Source organism: Bombina bombina, chromosome 12 (assembly GCF_027579735.1).
Source record: "Bombina bombina isolate aBomBom1 chromosome 12, aBomBom1.pri, whole genome shotgun sequence".
Classification (NCBI taxonomy): domain Eukaryota; kingdom Metazoa; phylum Chordata; class Amphibia; order Anura; family Bombinatoridae; genus Bombina; species Bombina bombina.
In genome coordinates, this window is record NC_069510.1 from 87,869,489 (window position 1) to 87,889,684 (window position 20,196).

A 20,196-nucleotide genomic window follows, 5' to 3' on the forward strand; every position below is an offset into this window, starting at 1 on the left:
ACTGCTTTCATGTTATAGCAGTGATGCCTCGATATTGAGGCATCCTGCTATAACATTTTTAAGCCGTCCGATGAAGAGAGAGCCACCCTGTGGCCCTCTCTGCATCGGCCATCAATGGCCCTGTTCGTTGGTGGGTGGGAGCTGATCGTGGGAGGCGGGTGGGCGGCCATCGGTGGGGAAGGGGGGCGGGATCGAGTGCGCGCGCGTGCACGGGAGCGGGTGCGCGCGCGGGTGGGAACCCTACACTATGAAACACTGTAAGGTGGGAGAGAGGGGGTTGAGGGGGGGCAAATATTTTACAAATGTTAACGATCTGGGAGGGTGGGAGGTTGGGGGTTGAGGGGGGGCAGCTACACTACAGAAAACATAATAATAAAATGTTCTAAAAATGTTCTAAAATGTTCTAAAAAACATATCTGATTTCAAACTGGGTACTGGCAGACAGCTGCCAGTACCCAATATGGCGCATAATAAGGCCGAGAGGGGGGTTAGAGAGCTGTTTGGGGGGGGGATCAGGGAAGTTGGGGGCTAAGGGGGGATCCTACAGAGCAGAATTATCTTTTTTTTTTTTTTTAAATCCCCAAAAAACTCTTATTTTAGTACTGGCAGACTTACTGCCAGTACTTAAGATGGCGGGGACAATTGTGGGGTGGGGGAGGGAAGAGAGCTGTTTGGGAGGGATCAGGGGGTGTGATGTGTCATGTGGGAGGTTGATACCTACACTAAAGCTAAAATTAACCCTGCAAGCTCCCTACAAGCTCCCTAATTAACCCCTTCAATGCTGGGCATTATACACGTGTGGTGCGCAACGGCATTTAGCTGCCTTCTAATTACCAAAAAGCAAAGCCAAAGCCATATATATCTGCTATTTCTGAACAAAGGGGATCCCAGAGAAGCTTTTACAACCATTTATGCCATAATTGCACAAGCTGTTTGTAAATAATTTCAGTGAGAAACCTAAAATTGTGAAAAATTTAACGCTTTATTTTTATTTGTTAGCATTTGGCGGTGAAATGGTGGCATGAAATATACCAAAATGGGCCTAGATCAATACTTTGGGTTGTCTACTACATTATACTAAAGCTAAAATTAACCCTAAAAGCTCCCTACAAGCTTCCTAATTAACCCCTTCAATGCTGGGCATAATACATGTGTGGTGCGCAGTGGCATTTTGCGGCCTTCTAAATACCAAAAAGCAATGCCAAAGCCATATATGTCTGCAATTTCTGAACAAAGGGGATCCCAGAGAAGCATTTACAACCATTTGTGCCATAATTGCACAAGCTGTTTGTAAATAATTTCAGTGAGAAACCTAAAGTTTGTGAAACAATTTGTGAAAAAGTGAACAAATTTTTTTATTTGATCGCATTTGGTAGTGAAATGGTGGTATGAAATATACCAAAATGGGCCTAGATCAATACTTTGGGATGTCTTCTAAAAAAAAATATATACATGTCAATGGATATTCAGGGATTCCTGAAAGATATCAGTGTCCCAATGTAACTAGCGCTAATTTAAAAAAAAAGTGGTTTGGAAATAGCAAAGTGCTACTTGTTTTTATGGCCCTATAACTTGCAAAAAAAGCAAAGAACATGTAAACATTGGGTATTTCTAAACTCAGGACAAAATTTAGAAACTATTTAGCATGGGTGTTTTTTGGTGGTTGTAGATGTGTAACAGATTTTGGGGGTCAAAGTTAGAAAAAGTGTGTTTTTTTTCCATTTTTTCCTCATATTTTATATTTTTTTTTATAGTAAATTATAAGATATGATGAAAATAATGGTATGTTTAGAAAGTCCATTTAATGGCGAGAAAAACAGTATATAATATGTGTGGGTACAGTAAATGAGTAAGAGGAAAATTACAGCTAAACACAAACACCGCAGAAATGTAAAAATAGCCTTGGTCCCAAACGGACAGAAAATGGAAAAGTGCTGTGGTCCTTAAGGGGTTAAAAACACATGTTCTATCACATACATGAAAGAAAAAAATTGGGTTTCATATCCCTTTAAACTCAGTCAACAGCTCATCCTCCACGGTTAGTCTCTTAAAGTGAAGGTCCATTTTAATGAATTAGTGCCCGGTTTTTAATAATCCTATTAAAAACAAGGGCACTTTAATTCATTAAAATTGACATTTCACTCTTTTTCCTCGAAAACTTACCTTTTTATCCTGGCAGCCGCTCCAGCGATTCCCATGGCCGTCGGAAGCCTCTGCAGACGTCAGAAATGACGAATCCGGCTTCCTCCAATCACGCCCCCCCCGGGGGATTGGATTGGAGGAAGCCGGATTCGTCATTTTGGACCCGCGAAGACGGCTTGCGACGGGCAGAGGAAGTGCTGGAGCGGCAGCCAGGATTAAAAGGTAAGTTTATGAAGAAAACGAGTGAAATGTCAATTTTGAGGAATTAAAGTGCCCTTGTTTTTCATAGGATTATTAAAAACCGGGCACTAATTATCCAACGCCCCCCAACATGAAAGATAAAAAAATGAATGCATTTTAAAATGCCCAATTTAAGATGTAGCAAAAATAATAGTAATAATAAATGTCTTTAAAGGAACATGAAACCCAAAACTTTTATTTCATGATTCAGAAAGATCATGCAATCTTAACCAACTTTCTAATTTACTTCTATTATCAAAATCTCTGGTATCTTTTGTTGAAAAATAGGAAGGTAACCTCAGGAGCGTGCACGTGTCTGGAGCACTATACGGCAGCAATTTTGCTAGAATGTTATCCATTTGCAAGAGCACTAGCTGGCATGTAGTGCTCCATACCATGGGAAAAAAGCAAATTTGATATTAGAAGTAAAGTGGATTTTTTTTAAATTGTATGCTCTGTCTAAATCACAAAATATTTTTTTTTAGGATTTTCATATCCCTTTAAAGGGACACAAATCAAAATAAAACTTTCATGATTCAGATAGAGCATGTTATGTCAAGAGACGTTTCAATTTAGTTCCATTTTTATGCACAGTATTTTATATGCAAACTGTCTAAGAGTTTACAGTGTATATGTATATATGAGTCTATGATTGGCTGATGGGTGTCACATGATACAGAGGGCTGGCAAATTGAAGTGAATTTTGTCTGTGCTTAGGCCTTGTGAATTTGTTATGCATTTTTTATTATGCAATTCTACTGTAAAATGCTGGGTGACCTCCAGAGAAACTATAACATGCTTTAATTCATAGGTCATCATGATACTTCTAACAGTCTATCTGATAAAAAAAGGTTAGGTTGGACAGGTCTGTATCCTTTCCTATATCCTAGTGCAGGGGTCAGCAACCTTGGCTCTCCAGATGTTTTAGAACTACATTTCCCATGATGCTTAAGTGTCTTTTAAGCTGCCTAAGCATCATGGGAAATGTAGTTCTAAAACATCTGGAGAGTCAGTTGCTGACCTTGGTTATAGAGGAATGACCAGGCGATTGTTATTCTTCAGACCTTTGTGCTGGAGAGATATTCAGTCCCTGGATTGCATTATTATATGAGAAATATTTGATAGAGAAATAGGAAATAGATTTAATAAGGAAATAAATCAATTATTATTATTATTATCGGTTATTTGTAGAGCGCCAACAGATTCCACAGCGCTAAATCAATCTTGAACTTCTGAAAGGTGGAATAATAAAGCTTATGGTGTGACTTTATAGATACATTATACATTTATGGATGACAATCATGCCTTGTACTGTCAGGAAAGAGCAAAATACAATCATTAAAAGTGTAACCTCCAAATTCTAGACCCTGTCAATGGGAAAAAAAAAACATAAAACATTTCCAGCAGTAAAGAGATTTGTACATGACTAGATCTGCTGCTTTGTAAGAAGATAGGTCAGGATGGGAGATAAAACATGTTGCATCTTCTTTCATTTTACTTTAAAGGGACATCCCAGCCAAAATTATAATCCACATGGATACATTTCAGTTTTGAAAAAGAAGCATTTTTGTAATATACATATATTAGCAAAAATGCTTCTGATAAAAGCTATAGCTGTTTCAAAAGTGTATTTAGGTATGCACCGTGCACCAGCATTTAACCACTGACATGATACAAGCCCCAATGGTGCTCTGAGCAGCTGCAGTATTTAAAATTCTGGTGCACTAAGAATATCTAGGTATGCTTCACATGCATGTGCAGAGAAAATAGTGATAGCTTTTACTAGAAGCATTTTTGCCAATATATGTATACTAGGCGATAAGCATGACCAGAGGGGCAGTCTATGTTTAAAAAAAATTACAAACCCCAAAGGTGATATTACAAAAAATAAAAAATGTAAAATTACAGGAAAAAAATAAATAAACAAAGCTATCCAAAATAAAAAATGTAAATCTAAACTAATACCCCTATAAAAATAAAAATGTAAAGCTAAACTAATACCCCTATAAAAATAAAAAATGTAAAGCTAAACTAATACCCCTATAAAAATAAAAAATGTAAAGCTAAACTAATACCCCTATAAAAATAAAAATGTAAAGCTAAACTAATACCCATATAAAAATAAAAATGTAAAGCTAAACTAATACCCATATAAAAATAAAAAATGTAAAGCTAAACTAATACCCATATAAAAATAAAAAATGTAAAGCTAAACTAATACCCCTATAAAAATAAAAATGTAAAGCTAAACTAATACCCATATAAAAATAAAAATGTAAAGCTAAACTAATACCCCTATAAAAATAAAAAATGTAAAGCTAAACTAATACCCCTATAAAAATAAAAAATGTAAAGCTAAACTAATACCCCTATAAAAATAAAAAATGTAAAGCTAAACTAATACCCCTATAAAAATAAAAAATGTAAAGCTAAACTAATACCCCTATAAAAATAAAAATGTAAAGCTAAACTAATACCCATATAAAAATAAAAATGTAAAGCTAAACTAATACCCCTATAAAAATAAAAAATGTAAAGCTAAACTAATACCCCTATAAAAATAAAAATGTAAAGCTAAACTAATACCCATATAAAAATAAAAATGTAAAGCTAAACTAATACCCATATAAAAATAAAAAATGTAAAGCTAAACTAATACCCCTATAAAAATAAAAATGTAAAGCTAAACTAATACCCATATAAAAATAAAAATGTAAAGCTAAACTAATACCCATATAAAAATAAAAAATGTAAAGCTAAACTAATACCCCTATAAAAATAAAAAATGTAAAGCTAAACTAATACCCCTATAAAAATAAAAAATGTAAAGCTAAACTAATACCCATATAAAAATAAAAAATGTAAAGCTAAACTAATACCCATATAAAAATAAAAAATGTAAAGCTAAACTAATACCCCTATAAAAATAAAAATGTAAAGCTAAACTAATACCCATATAAAAATAAAAATGTAAAGCTAAACTAATACCCATATAAAAATAAAAATGTAAAGCTAAACTAATACCCATATAAAAATAAAAAATGTAAAGCTAAACTAATACCCCTATAAAAATAAAAATGTAAAGCTAAACTAATACCCCTATAAAAATAAAAATGTAAAGCTAAACTAATACCCATATAAAAATAAAAAAATCCCCCCCAAAATAAAAACACCCCTTAATCTAATACTAAACTACCAATAGCCCTTAAAAGGGGCTTTTGTAGGGCATTGCCTTAAAGGGATACTAAACCCAATGGTTTTCTTCAATGATTCAGATAGAGCATGCAATTGTAAGCAACTTTATAATTTACTCCTATTATCAATTTTTCTTCATTTTTTTGCTATCTTTATTTAAAAAGCAGGAATTTAAAGCTTAGAAGTCAGCCCATTTTAGGTTCAGCACCCTGGATAGCGCTTGCTTATTGTTGGCTACATTTAGCACACCAATAAGCTAGCATAACCCAGGTTCTCAACTAAAAATGGGCCGGCTCTTAAGTTTTACATGGCTGCTTTTAAATAAAGAAAGCAAGAGAACAAAGAAAAATTGATAATAGAAGTAAATTAGAAAGTTGCTTAAAATTGCATGCTCTATCTGAATCATTAAAGAAAAAAAATTGGGTTTAGTGTCCCTTTAAGTTAAACAGCTTTTTCCTAAAATTTTTTACCAATTACCCCCTAACAGTAAAACCCCCCACCCAACCAACCCCCCAAAATAAAAAACTAAGTCTAAAAAAACCTAAGCTACCCATTGCCCCTAAAGGGGCATTTGTATGGGCATTGCCCTTAAAAGGGCACTCAGCTCTTTTACTGCCCTTAAAAAGGGCAATCAGTTCTTAAAAAAAAGACTAAGCCCCAAATAGGTACTCACCGTTCCTGAAGTCCGGCGGAGAAGGTCTTCTTCCAGGCAGTTCCATTATCTTCTATCTTCATCCGGAGCGAAGGTGGCGCGGGAGCGGAGGTGCGGAGCTGGCTTCCCCGATGTGCGGATCCGGAGCGGCGGTCCTCAGCGGCGGTAGTGAAGGCTCCTCTTCATCCGATCTACGTCGTACACTGAAAATTTAATGCAAGGTACCGCATTCAGTTTGGGGTACCTTGCATTCCTATTGGCTGAAATTTTGAAATCAGCCAATAGTATTAGAGCTACTGAAATCCTATTGGCTGTTCAAATCAGCTAATAAGATTTCAGTAGCTCTCATCCTATTGGCTGATTTCAAAACTTCAGCCAATAGGAATGCAAGGTACCCCAATAAATATGGGGTACCTTGCATTTAATCTTCAGTGTGCGACGGACGATCGCATGAAGGGGAGCCTCCACGCTGCTTTGGACCACTGCAGCTGAGGATCCGTGCATCGGGGAAGCCAGCTCCACACCTTCGCTCCGGATGAAGACAGAAGATGATGGAGCCACCTGGAAGAAGACCTCCGCCGGACTGTGAGTACCTATTTGTGGGTTAGATTTAGGATTTTTATTTTAAGATTAGGGATTTAATGGGCTTGTAAAAGAGCTGAATGCCCTTTTAAGGGCAATGCCCATACAAATGCCCCTTTGTATGGGCATTTTAGATTTTTTTTATTTTGGGGGGTTTAGTAGGTGGGGTGTTTTACTGTTAGGGGGGACTTAGTATTTCTTTAATGTAAAAGTGCTGTTTAACTTAGGGCAATGCCCTACAAAGGGCCCTTTTAAGGGCTATTGGTAGTTTAGATTAGGGGGTGTTTTTATTTTGGGGGTGCTTTTTTATTTTCATAGTGATTAGGTTCAATGTTTTTTATTTTTTATATTTTTGTTTATTTTTTTCTGTAATTTTAGACTTTTTTTTTTGTAATTTAATGTTAGGTTTTATTTTAATTGTAACTTAGTTTATGTAATTGGGGTTAATTTAGGGGGTGTTAGGTTAGGGGGCTTAGTAATTAAATTAGTTATTTGCGTTGTGGGGGGCTGGCGGTTTAGGAGTTAATAGGTTAATAAGGTTTATTGCGATGTGGGGGTTTGGCGGTTTAGGGGTTAATAGGTTAATTAGGTTTATTGCGATGTAGGGGGTTTGCGGTTTAGGGGTTAATAAGTTAATTAGGTTTATTGCAATGTAGGGGGTTTGGCGGTTTAGGGGTTAATAGGTTAATTAGGTTTATTGCAATGTAGGGGGTTTGCGGTTTAGGGGTTAATAAGTTAATTAGGTTTATTACGATGTGGGGGGTTGGTGGTTTAGGGGTTAATATTTTAATTATGTTATTTGCGTTGTTTAATTTGCGGATTAGGGGTTAATTACTTTATTATTTTGTGATGTGGGGGTTGACGGTTTAGGTGTTTGTTAATACTTTGTGCAGGAGGTTAGTTTTTTTATTTTGTGCGGGCGGTTACGTGTTTTTTCGTTCGGGCGGTTGCGTGTTTTTTTTTTCAACATTCTTTTGAGGATGCGTGCGCAACTGGCGACACCGACAGACGCGTTACAAACGCGATTATAGTATAGATGGCAAATGTGTTTCTATACAGAGATGTAATTAATCTATGAGCATTTAAATTTTGACTGGAATGACCCTTTAAATTTGTATAATAGATCACCCCCATGGTTAGAAATATACAATAAAATATGCCACACCTATACTATGTATGAATACGCAACAGACACGTTAAATAATAGGGCCTCTTTTCAGAAGATATGGTACTACTGGATTAGCAATGCGACACTCCACAGAAGAGAACGTGCAGGCCGACTTGACCCCTAGAAACTGGGTCTGAACGCTTCTCGTAGGCCTTGGAGGATCGCTGGGAGCGGGAACACTATCTCCCCCTTCTCTTCTTTCTTCCCTCCCCCCCCCCCTTTTTTCCCTTTCTGAAACTGTTTTGTTTGAAAGGAGTCTTAAGGACAACTACTTACCTTAACCTAAATGTTTACTTGATCATTACGAAAGTTAAGAAATTGTCACCCTTGTTTTTTACTGTTCTATTATTGAGAAACAGACTTTATTTTTTTTATTTTTTTTTAAATAATTTTTATTGGGGTTCAGTGAAGAGCAAACAAACAGTGATAATTAATACACAAAAGGAAGATACAGTAGTTTCCCATAATACAGTCAGCACAAAATAAGCAAATACATCTTCATTAACAGGGTTTGCAAAGCTAAATAGAAGTTAAGGGGGCCACTCTTGGGTCCCGTGTGATTGAACCTCTTATTCTTTTAACTTTGATCTCACTATGTATATTTATACATATGGATCTACAGAGAAAGAAGTCGTTATGGAGCATATATGTAATGGGGTATAGTGTGCCGCCCTAAAACAAGTGCTAAAGAAGGGGGAGGACCCTTAGATAACTCTAACTTAAGTGATAATTAGTTATAGGGACTGGAAATAATATAATTATAGGGCTTACACTAACTTGTGGGGTGAAAAAGATACCTGCAGGGAGAGCTAAGGGGCTGGGCTTCGATAAGTATAAGACATATGTGATATCTGATAGTTACCTATGTGTCCGAGGTGGTTACTGTGACACATGAATGACTCATAAAAAAGAAAATATACAATATGCAAGGTGGTTGTTAAGGATTTTCACTCACGTACATTATTAAATAGTGTGAGACTCTCGGCACCTGTGCAGTCCTCATTATGCGTTGTAGACAACAGTTGGGAACAGCAATAGAACATAATTATTACATAACACAATATGTTAATATAGCTGGGTATATCAAGACAATTGGTCTAACTATAGCTATATTTTATCTGTCTAAACAAACTGAAGCAAAATTGAAGGGACAGGGATGTAATCACAAATATCTTAAAATGAACTGAGTTTACAGAAGGGGGAAAAAACAAAGGAGACTCTGAGAAACAGTCCGGCCACTAAAAACGGCAGTGCCAGAGAGCAATACCAGAAGTTCTGAGAGGGGAAATAGACTAAGGGTCCACAGAGCAGTTATATTAACATTTCTAAATAGGTTCAGGGCACCTTGTGTAGCTTGTATCGGAGCATGGCCACTGCCACCAGAGTCATGCAGTCAAATAAGGAAATCTGTCACGATTCAATAGCGACATCAGTATATTTAAGCAGTTCACATGTTTACCCCACACCAACTCTGCCTGTTTTATTTACCCATGGGTTATATGCATTCAAAGCTGCGTGCAGCAAGGGTAAGTATGGACCCGTTGTTTTGGCGTGAACCCCCGCTGAGGGGAAGCTATCCGGGACCACGTAGGAGCTTATCCAATCTCCTATATTCAGCAGCGCTTCTGACATATGGAGTCCTTCAGTTTCAAGGTGCTTGGCGAGGCAGGCACTATCTTTTCCTTCTAGTGCTATCTCTGGTAACGTTACTACATTCCTCCTTTGCACTGCCGCCACTCTGCTATCCATATTTTCAACACATCGGACGGCAGTGAAGGCACCTCCATCAGGTTTGGAATAAATCATAACAGTAGGTGTTGAATAAGGTTCCGGGACGGAGGTGTCATCAGCTCTTTGCTTGTGACTCGTCCAGGCCACCATTGAGGTAAGTGGGTTTTGTTGCAGCTGTCCATCGCTCATTTCTGCAGAGACATGTGTAGGACTCAGGGAGGAAGGTAATGTCTGCAGAGGCATTAAAGCTGTATCCCTCTCTGCCTCCATAGAGTCGCAGTCACCTCGCAGGGCTTCATCCCGATCAGTAGTTGTGGGTGGATAAGTCCCATTTTGTAGGGTTTTTTCAAAAGCAGCTTGATAGGTATCTAGAAGATTGCTGAGCTCCAATAGCAAAAAAGTAGATGGATCCATGTTAAGAATGGATTAATACTGCGCACTCAGGGCACAGCTAGTTGTGGGGACAGGCTGAGGCTTCTATGATAGGGGAAGGCCTCAAAGTGCAAAGTCCGGTACTGAGGGCTTTAGAGCCTAGTCACTATTCAAAATCCCTATATCTTGAATTCGGACTTCTTCAGACCAGCCTCTCCACTGTTTTAAGTAAAGTGTTGCTAAAACTGTAATGGTAAATCAGGTACCAATGAAGATAGCTTGAGGAGCTGAAGCTCAGTGCGACCTGTAAGATGGCCGCCGCCCGGGTGTCCCCTTGAGAAACAGACTTACGTGATGATAACTCTGTAACAATCTATCTGGGACAATCTCCAAGATACAGAGGACTACCTTGGACATCTCTGGATGCTGATGTAGTATTCCAGAATCCTCTACACACAAAGATACAGTGATGTGCAGTCACTAGAGGCAGGTGAGGCAGTGCTTCACCTCTCATATGGGCAAAAATATATTTTTTTTATTGGCTTTAAAAAAAAATATGTAAATTTTTTCCCCCAGCATTTTTTTTTCTCACAGCTATATGTTGTGCAATGAAGAGGCACAATCAGGTCTGCCCACCATTACACAACATGCTGCGCCATCTACTGGATGCAAGTGGTTAAGATCATTGCATGGCTCATTAACTGCTTATTTGAGGCAGTCCTATTTGGGCTGAACCAATCCAGTGAGAGGCATTAGTAAGTGGAACATAGGGTTGGGGCTGGATGTTAAATCATATAAAACAAAACAAAAACGCAAAAAAAACAACTTTCATATATTTTGTTGCTGTCCTGTGAACCTGCTAGCTTTGCTAAAGTGAAAAAGAGAGTTCTGTTCTTCCCCTCTAAGTGCAGTGGAATGTGCCACTGTCACTTCCTGAATCCTTACAGAGCAGGAGAGAGGCACAGAGAGCAGTGTTTCACCCACATCTTATTAAAGTAAGATTTTACTGAAAGATTCTGTTAGTTAAAATGATAATTTAATGAATGTGGTTTAGTGTTTGTTTACTCTTTTATAGCAGGGTCGTTTTTGTATTTTGTTTACTCAAACTTTACACCCACTAACTTAGCAGCTTGCCTCTGTACTTCACACTAAATTATAGACTAATTTTCTGAACTCTCTGTAGCTCTGCTGTTTTATTACTTTAAAATGCAGTGGTCCCTCTCCCCCCCCCCATTGTGTGTGTGTGTGTGTGTGTATCTCTCTCTCTATCTATCTATCCATCTCTCTCCTTATGTGTTGTTCTCCCCCATGGTCTCTTTCTCTCTCTGTCTCTCTTCCTCCCCCTCTGACTCTCATCCCTTATGTAATGAAAGAATCTATAAGCATAATTTGCAGCATTAAAGTAAAAAGTATGTTTTAAACATATTTTAATGGGCATGGATTTCTAGATCTCATAATCAGAGCAAGCATTGTGTTATCTGGCAAGTGTTTCTGTTACAATCCTTTTAGACTAAAATCAGATGTTTACTAAGTTGACCAGTTTTCCAAGACACCATTTAAAGGGACATGAAACCCATATGAAATCCATATGCAAATTTAAATAACTTTCCAATTTACATCTAATATCTAATTTTCTTTATTCTTTTGATGTCCTTTGTTGAAAATCATATCTAAATATGCTCAGACCTGCTGATTGGTGGCTGCACATAGATACCTCATGTGATTGGCTCACCCATGTGCATTGCTATTTCTTCAACAAAGGATATCTAAAGAATGAAGGCGTATCCTAGCCACTGCCTCACCATCCTCTGACGTCACTGCACGTCACTGCAAAGATAGGTCTTTCTGGGTCTATGTTATGTATTGGGATGTGGAGGAGGGTGGAGGAGAATGCTGTTTGGGTATATTGAGATTGTCATCTCCTGTTATCTTGATGGTTATGTTTCTGGAGAAATGGCTGATCAACTTTTGTATTGTAAGTAAACAAGAATTACGTTACCAATAAAAACATTTAAACATAAATTTGTATAATAGCTGTCTGGTGCTCACAGGGCGTGTGCTGCAGACATAGGTGTGTGCAGCCACACAAACGTGATCCACGGAAGACGAGCAGCGGCCTGTAGAGTTGGCAAGCAGTGTCATCTGGCGTCTCAAAGTTCCACCACCATACACTACAAGGCTGAGCGGCGGTTTCTGTCTCTTTAAAAATAAAATCAGGGGGGGGCGGAGCCCGACACCAAAGGGAGCAGACGTGTAAGCTGGGAGCTCTCCTGCTATATCTGACTAAAGGTATACAAATATCTACCCTGGACCAGATTTACTGGCTAAAATATACAGAAATTAATGACCACTACATCTGCTAGCCCTGGGAGAAGCAAAACTTTGAACTTTGAGCTGTAAAACTATTGAAGGAGCACCTCGCACTGGGGCCTTCCCGGTATAACTAAGCAACGAGGATAGGATCCCTCCTAACGTTTGTGGAGCTCTCTCCTACTTTCGCATCCTAAGATGGACCTGGAGGCGGTATTACACAGATTTGAGGATAATGCCTCTAGAATTCTGGAGGATCATTTTTCAACAATGGGCCGACTGCTGGCGCAATTCCGTGAGCAGTACTGTGCCCTGCATGACAGACAAGATGGCGGCTACCGACTTGAGCTCTGTTTGGAGACTAACTCGCAACCCCTGAAAGTGCCGGAGAGTCACGTACCGACAAGTCTGTGTGTGCTTTACTGTGACTCAGATGCTGAAAAGCTGCACATCAATATGAATATGCCGAAGTTCCAGCCTGCCTTACCGGAATTATCTACAGACTACAAGCGGAACGAATACGCGGATGGATCTAGGGGAGCGAATCCACATCAACTGACCCACAGAGCTGTCCTCGGTCTACTACCACATGGAGAGAGGGATTTCCACCACCCCTCTAGCCTGCATAATAGAAGCGCAATCTGTACCTTTGGTTGCAGGCTCTATGAGTTCCTCATTACAGTAAGTCCGTCCAGAGTGGGAGTTGAACCGGCTGCGGGCATAGGTTAAAGTACAGAACAATGGTGGACAGCATGGAATGAGTCTGAGAGCTTACGTGCTGTGACCTCTCTGTGTATGCTGCAATCACGCTTTTGATGCCATATAACTAGATCGCTATACATACCCGCACCTATTGCCTCACCTTAAAGCATGTTATTCGGACCTATTCCACGCTGTCAAGAGCCATATGTACTGCACATGGACACATGATATTACTGAACATTGTGTCTGTAACTTTATGGCTAGAATGCTGTCAGGATTGCAAACTTTTATGAATCTGCTACTATATTGCTTCCGCTCAGACCCAGGGTGGGTTAATATCACACTGCTTCTTATTTTACAGCTATGAGACTCACGCACCCTTAATGTTACCATGCTTAAACTATATAATCTGATGTTTCTTGAGCTTCAGTTGTGGCTATTTAGGTATTCTATGGCCAATTTTTCATTCCCAGCTAGAATAGCACTAGCTTAGCCAACATGTTTGTTTATCTTTCCACAGTTCTCATAGCACTCACCAATTCTGTTAAATACTGTATTAAGATGTTATATATTCATATATAGGCTCCAAAGGGTCTGTTAAAGCTCCAGTAGTATAATATTTATCTTATTCCAGTGGTTGACCTATACCATATATTTATTATTAGAAGCTGGACTTATACTGACCCTTTATATTCAACTTTTAGTTTCTCTTGTATCTTGCTGTAGTTTAATACCATTTAAATTGTACTCCTTCTATTACTGATTGCAGCTAGCATATAATAGGCCCCTAACTTAAATACATCTCACTCATATTATTGCTACTACATGACCCTAGGGCCATATTTAGTTTCCTCCATATATCTCAGGGGTGGGGATACTATAGCGTATATACATTCCTCCTAACCTTTAATTATAATTCGTAGTGAGTATTCTTTTTAGCGTACTTTGAGCATCAGCTCCCACATATTTCATTATTTAATCTGTTATTAGAGACAGAGAAGTATATGATTGTGGAGTTCTTTGTATGAGACCTTCCAAGTCATAGTAGCACGTAGTCTCCTCCTCTTTAACTCCTTACATATTCCCATTACGCTTGTTCCAACTACTACATAGAGTTTGGTCTATGCTGAGTCCTACATATCTCAAACTTGAATAATGTATTACTCCGTACTTGCAACTTAGATATCGTTGTATATTACATGGTAATGTTTTATGTATGCAAGCCTTTCTAATGGTGGTGCTTATGTTGTTTTACATGATTGCCTAAATCTATATGTTTGTCCAGAATAATGAGACACCATAATAGCACATAGATAGAGCATATTATACCAAATGTAGATAGCAAGTAGCGTTACAGGATTGTTTAGAAATTGATCTTTAGAGTAGGTCCATGTGTATGCGATACCATAGCAATCACTCTAATCTCTGACAACTCTACAGTATACCCCAGCTTAGTAATTTCAGCATTTCATTTAGCCTGGGTATTGGAGAGTTTGCATAATAGGATATTTCATGATTACCAACTACTACATATAAGAATTTAAATGTTTAACAAACATATTTAGCATAACATTCTTTCCTTCTTTTTTCTACTTATCTGGGAAACTAATCCCTCTAACCTAAGTCCTTTAGACTGTCAAGGGGTATAGACACATAACTAGTAAAGATGTACCTTTCACCCTCATGTTCCAGCTTATCCAATATTAGTATATGTTTGCTCTATATCTTTTGAACCCTTAGCTTTTAATATGACTCTACTACTTTTAAGGTGCACTATAACCTCACTTTTGGATATTGTAAACGCTGCTGGGCCGTGTTCACTGGGAAGGCACGGCTCAGCATAATAGTTGATTTAATGAGCTTGATCTGAGACATGTATATAATACCTAATGGCATGCATGATGACAGAGAAATTAGTCTGTTCGTTTCTAGACGAAACATACACTTCTTAGACGTTTCTAAATAATATTGTTATAATTCTGTTTAATAGAGTACTTACAAGCCCTAAATCTTTAGTATATTTGTAGATTTCACATGCTACCAGGCTCCGCCCTCCTTCTCCCCCTCCTTTCCCCCCCCCCCCCTATTTTATATTGAGCGGCTCTCGCCCGCTGCGTCCCCCTCCCCCATAAAACTTTAGAGTCATCCCCTCTCTAGCCCTATTTTTATATGAGTAAATACTTTAATCTTTCATTTATTTAGCTAGGAGAGGTTTATCTTTGCTTTTCTTAATGTTAAGATACTCTATGATAAAACTGAAGTCCCGTCACATGATAACCCACATTTTATAGCTACACCTGGAATATTTGAATATATTACTTTGCCAATAGTATTATGTATACAACTATTTGTAAATGTTTTGGGTATACCTTTATATATTGTATTTGACTACGGCTTCAATAAAAAATTGTTTAAAAAAAAAATAAAAAAAATAAAATCAGGAAGTTCTTTTTTTACTTTTGAATCACCATAACATGCTCACACTTTTTAAAAATAATTAAAGGGACAGTCTACACCAGAATTTTTATTGTTTTAAAAGATAAATAATCCCTTTATTACCCATTCCCCAGTTTTGCATAACCAACACAGTTATAAAAATATACTTTTAACCTCTGTGATTATCTGGTATCTAAGCCTCTGCAAACTGCCCCTTTTTTCAGTTCTTTTGACAGACTTGCAGTCTAGCCAATCAGTGCCTGCTCCCAGATAACTTCACGTGCACGAGCACAGTGTTATCTATATGAAATACATGAACTAACACCCTCTAGTGGTGAAAAACTGTTAAAATGCAATCTGAAAAGAGGTGGCCTTCAAGGTCTAAGAAATTAGCATATGAACCTCCTAGGTTAAGCTTTCAACTAAGAATACCAAGAGAACAAAGCAAAATTGGTGATAAAAGTAAATTGGAAAATTGTTTAAAATTACATGCTTTATCTGAATCATGAAAGTTTATTTTGGCCTAGACTGTCCCTTTAATCTAAATTTTAAAAATGCTATTTTTTTCCTCCACTTTTTAAAGTTTTTTTTATTTATTTTTTTAAATATAGACCAAATTATTTGCCCTAGAATTATATAGCATGCTAGCCCCTAAAATTGTTCCATGTTTAAAAAACATCATCATAGATACTTTAAACAAAATCAGCAGATTTCTAAAGAGTTTAAAATGGCAAATATTGTACTGATCCCCAAGCAAGATTAGGACCCACTAGATGTTACATCTTACAGACCCATATCACTATTAAATCTTGACTACAAGATTATTATGAAAATTCAAGCAGATAGATTGAAGCAAATACTTCCAAGATTGATGCATTTGGACCAGTCAGGATTTGTAGGTGGTAGATCTTCAGAATTAAACATAAAGACAATTTTACACACTAAGGGGTAAATTTATTATATGGCGGGCATGATTCACTGTAGCAAATCATGTCCGCCAACATCGCTAAATGCAGACAGCATACATGCCAACCCCCTGCACATTCGCGGCCAATCGGCTATCAGGGGGTGTCAATCATCACGATCATATCTTACAACCACTGCTTCTTAACTTACGTTTCAGGCGACCTGGAAACTTCGGGGGTAGATTGCAGGGTTCCGCTCTGTCGGAGGCCTTCATGCTGTCTTTGGAGGCAGAGAAGGTCTTTGGGACTTCATGAATAAGGTACATAGGGGTTATGGTTTTGGAGGTAATTTTCTTAATTTGGTGGGTAATATATACTCAAAATCTGTAGCAAATTTGGTGATTAACAATTATGTCGCTCAGTCTTTTAATCTATTGAGGGGCACCAGACAGGGATGCCCTATGTTGCCACTATTATTCAACCTTATATTTGAAGCATATTTGAAGCTTTAGCCATTAAACGTAGAGATGCTATTCCAGGTGTTATTCTAGGGTAAACCGCACTTAAGATTTCCCTTTTTGTGGATGATCTAATACTTTATGTTGCTTATCCAAGTAGGGATATCTATGATTATGGATGTGTTACAAAGTCATGGATCTGTTTCAGGTTATAAGGATGCCAAAGGGAGCTCGCAGCCATTGGAGGAAGCCGGATTCGTTATCGATATGCTAAATACAGTAGGAGATGCGGGCTGAGGAACGGCAGTATTTTTAATATAACCAGGGCCGGATTTACATCTCAGGTGCCTGTAGGCACAACAACTTGAAGTGCCCCCCTACCCCGCCCCGCCCCCCTACCCCCCCCAAAAAAAAAAGTGGAAAAAAAAAACCGAGGACTTTTTTTATTATTATTTAGGACAACTAAAAATAAATATTAGATGTAAAATTACATTTTCCCTTTTATGGAGATACACAAATACACACACCAATTGCAATATTTGTTGTAATGGAAGCTACACCAAAAATCAATATTCACTTGACTCAAATGGCCATACAATTTCTATTATGTATAACAAAAACAAATCATGTTAAACTTTTAATGCAAAATATTCTAAAGAAAACCCTATTTAAAGGGACATAAAATGTGACAGTTTGCTAGAGCATTTTAATATTGCACTAGTGCTTGCACAGAAGTGTGTTAGCCTCTTGCAAAAGAGTTAAACACATAGTCAATGTCAGTTCTGAGACAGCAATACACATCTGTGCAGACCCAGATGGGCTCATAGGACATGTTTATTGACAAGCCATTAGTGTATTGCTTTTCTGGAGATGACTTTGACTATGTGCTTAACATTTTGTTGGAGTTAAACACAGTTTTGTGTAAACAATAGCAATATTAAAACTAGCAGCATGCAAGCTCATCAACAACCTGTGCAGCCAGTGGAAGAAAACATAAAATGTAGGTATTTTTTCCACTACATGAAAAAAATCTTGTGAACTCTGATATTTTTGGTACAAATACACACAGATGTTACATTTATTTTGTTCTGAAATATAAATATAATATGATGTTGCTCTCAAAGGAAAACATGGAATGTTGTAGATTATATGTAATCCAGGGGTCAACAAATGTGTTTAAAATTAGAAATTAGAAATTCAATTTACCACAATACAAAAATACCACACTTACTTGATAAAAGAACAGATTAACAATTTTTTTATGTGATGTGTGTGTATGTATATATATATATATATATATATATATATACACATACATATACATACATACAAACAAATATGCCATGTGAGTGGTTTACACACATACACATTTTACAGCCTTACAGTCTACAAACTTTGTTGTCAAAGTGCCCTAAAGGCTGTAAAATTTGTAAATCACAATTGGCAACTTGTAATAAAGAGCAGAGCAGCTAGTCCCACATAACCTCCACACCTCCAAGGCCTTTATAGAACAAAAACATTCATCCTGAAGCAGAATTTAACCCCCTGGCTATAAAAATGTCCTACAGCACATAACAAGTGAATACACTGCAACCCTCTCTGGTAGCCAAGGGGTTAAAGTGCTCTGCTTGTTATGTTGTCATTCTAGGCAGCATTAGAAGCCTTGTACAGTCCTAACCTGTTGTTTTGAAGCTTTCATTCCTCAACAAAAAGTGTCTGCTACACATCAGCATGGAACTTGGCTGTGTGAGGCAACAGAAGTACATAAAATAAAAGTGAAACTAAACATGCCTGGCGAAAATGGGAGGGGTTTAGTTTTAATATTTGCCCCTCTCTCCTTCATGGCTCCCTCAACTGCTGTAACATATTCCCAATAAACACTCAACTCTGTAAGCACCTGGCAGCACAATTCTTGCTAAAATTAATGCCCTCACCAAAAAAAAAAAAAAAAAATCATTTTTTTTTATTACTGACAGGCAGGCGCCCCTCACTGCAAGGCACCTGTAGGCACATGCCTACTGTGCCTAATGGGAAATCCGGCCCTGAATATAACGCAATGATAAATATTTTAAAAAAGAAGCGTCTTTGTAAATTTTAATGAATTAAAGTGCCCCTGTTTTTAATATTTTTAGATACTGGGCAGTGATTCATTAAACTTATATATATATAAAAAACTAATTTGCAGTTTACATGGTACGTTAAATAAAAAACTGTGTACATATGGATTGTTTTTTTTTTATAAGTCAAATTATCACTCTGAGAGTTTTGCCCTTTTCCCCCCAGTAACCAATAGGGTTATACATTCCTGTATATAAATATGACTGAGCTTTAATTGTACATTAGAATGCCAGATAAAGAGACCTCAATGTCCTTGCAAGCTTGCAATTGTATCCACTATTAGTTAGCTATTAAAGGTATCACGTGTATTTCGTTTTTATTTTTTTACAAAAAAGATTTTCCTTTTTTATTTAACCTTTTAACGCCGTTCTGACGTTCTATTCTGTCCTAACCGCGCCAGGCTTTAGCGCCGTTAGGACGGAATAGAACGTCCTAGCCGTTTGGCTGTCCTGAAGCCAACAGCGCTCCCAGGATACGATCACGGTCTGGAGGGCGTACCTAGCGTCATAGGGACGCCCCCTGACCCGATCCCATAATTGAAATCTCGTGATCGCATGCACGGTCACAGTGTCGCGGGATTTCCATTTCTTAATTTTGTCCATGTAGACAAATTAACCCTGTCATCAAAGGGTTAATACACTGGTTAAAGGGACAGTCTACCATAGAATTGTTATTGTTTTAAAAGATAGATAATCCCTTTATTACCCATTCACCAGTTTTGCATAATCAACACAGTTATATTAATATACTTTTTACCTCTGTGATTACCTTGTATCTAGGAACCTTCTTCCAGCCCCCTGATCACATGACTGTGACTGTTTATTATCTATTGTCTTACATTTAGCATTGTATTGTGCTAGATCTTAAATAACCCCCTGTGCCTGAACACAGTGTTATCTATATGGCCCATGTGTACTTTCTGTCTCTTTGTGTTGAAAAGAGATTTAAAAAGCATGTAATAAGAGGCAGCCCTCAAAGGGTTAGAAATTAGCATATGAGCCTACCTATGTTTAGTTTAAACTAAGAATACCAAGAGAAAAAAGCAAATTTGATGATAAAAGTAAATTGGAAAGTTGATTAAAATTAAAAGTCCTATCTGAATAATGAAGGTTTAATTTATACTAGACTGTCCCTTTAACATGGTATTGCCCTTTTCTGCACCTTTGGAGAAGCAATGAACATAGT